The 1,613-nt window shown below is 47.1% G+C and overlaps 1 pseudogene; it reads right to left on the bottom strand.

Moving 5' to 3' along the window:
• Positions 1-4: 4 nt before the first annotated feature.
• Positions 5-1,356, bottom strand: LOC143607884 (3-ketoacyl-CoA synthase 4 pseudogene; annotated as a pseudogene).
• Positions 1,357-1,613: the final 257 nt, after the last annotated feature.

Below are 1,613 nucleotides of genomic sequence, written 5' to 3'. Positions count from 1 at the left end.
ACGCCTCCACATGCACCAGCGACAGCTGCAAATTCTTCTCCAACTCATCAATCACCGCCCGACCCCCAGCGTGAATACAAAAATGATCAAACGCTAGTTTGAAGTCCGGTATATACGGCTTAATATCCTTCTTGAAAAACTTCTTAACAATCAGCGTGCAGAAAAACAAAAGCTGCTCACTTATCGGAAGCACGAGCGGACCCAACGTCGTAATATTAGTCTTCAACGCCCCACCCGCAATCGCCATCAAATCCTTCGACAACGAAACCCCCGTCTTCCCATTATCGTCCTGCTGCTGATACACACACCGAAACGCCTTCTCATCCGACCCACGACGCGTCCGGACCACATGAACGAGCTGGTACTTGGCACGTGACCGATCACCTGACTTATTCGACAACAACACCGCCGACCCACCAACTCTAAACAAACAATTCGGGATCAACATCGACTTCTTGTTCCCGAAATACCAGTTCTGCGTAATGTTCTCCGTGCTCACAACCACGGCGTACGTGTTCCTATGAACTTGTAACATATCCTTAGCTAAATCTATAGCAATCACACCAGCACTACACCCCATACCCCCCAAATTAAAACTCTTAATATTACCTCTCAACTTATACTTATTAACAATCATCGACGACAACGAAGGCGTCGGGTTAAACAAGCTACAATTCACAACCAAAATCCCGATATCCTTCGGTTTAATCCCGGGTACTGGCAAACAAATTATCCAAAGCCCCATACATCACCTGCTCCGCTTCAACCCTCGCGGCCGCCATCGAGGGGCGCGGGGGGTATCGAATGCATCGCCTCGGGGACATACGTCTCCTCACCGAGGCCGGATCTTTCGAGGATTTTCCTCTGGAACTCCAACGCCGATTCGTCGAAATCACCGGTTAGTCTCGAGTGCTTCAGAACCGTTCGTACGGGGCTTTCAAATGATCCGGTGGGCGGTAACAGGCGTAATCGATGAGGTAAACGGGTTTGGTTCGGGTCATGATGTAGACGGTGGATCCGAATATTAAGACGGCTGAGCAGATGATGACGCTGACGAGGTTGTATTGGAGGTGGGCCCACAAGTGACGTAGGTCGTTAGGGTTTGTTTGTGAGGCTTGGATTAAGATAATGATCATAATAGGGATTAAGCATAGGGTTAGTAAGTGAGAGATGAGATAATGGTAACCTAATTTCACGTACTTGAGATTCACGCTTTGGAGGAAGTCCGGCAGGCGGCGGTGGTGGTTGATCTGAACTCCGACAGCGGCGGCGGCGGCGGCGGCGGCGGCGGTGGTGGGATTTAGATCGGCTCCGGCCATGGTGGATGGTGGGTGGGTGGGTGGAGATGGTCAAAGATTCGGAAAGTTATTTATATAGAAATGGGTGAAAATTTTGAATATAAAAATCAACATTGGGAGTAATAATTTGAGTAAAGTTTGAATGTGCAAGAATTATAATAATAATAATAATCGGAAATGTGTGGAAGTGAAGTGGAGATGATTGGGAGTGGGTACGTAAGACTACTCCCATTAACAATCTCACAATCTCAATCCTACATTATAAAATTAATTTCTTTCTCTTCAATCTACAAAATTTAACTCAATCCAATCTTT

This window comes from Bidens hawaiensis, unplaced genomic scaffold (assembly GCF_021521415.1).
Source record: "Bidens hawaiensis isolate Kalapana, Puna unplaced genomic scaffold, B.hawaiensis_p1.1 tig00088712_1, whole genome shotgun sequence".
Lineage (NCBI taxonomy): Eukaryota > Viridiplantae > Streptophyta > Magnoliopsida > Asterales > Asteraceae > Bidens > Bidens hawaiensis.
This window is presented reverse-complemented; position numbering and strand designations above follow the sequence as displayed.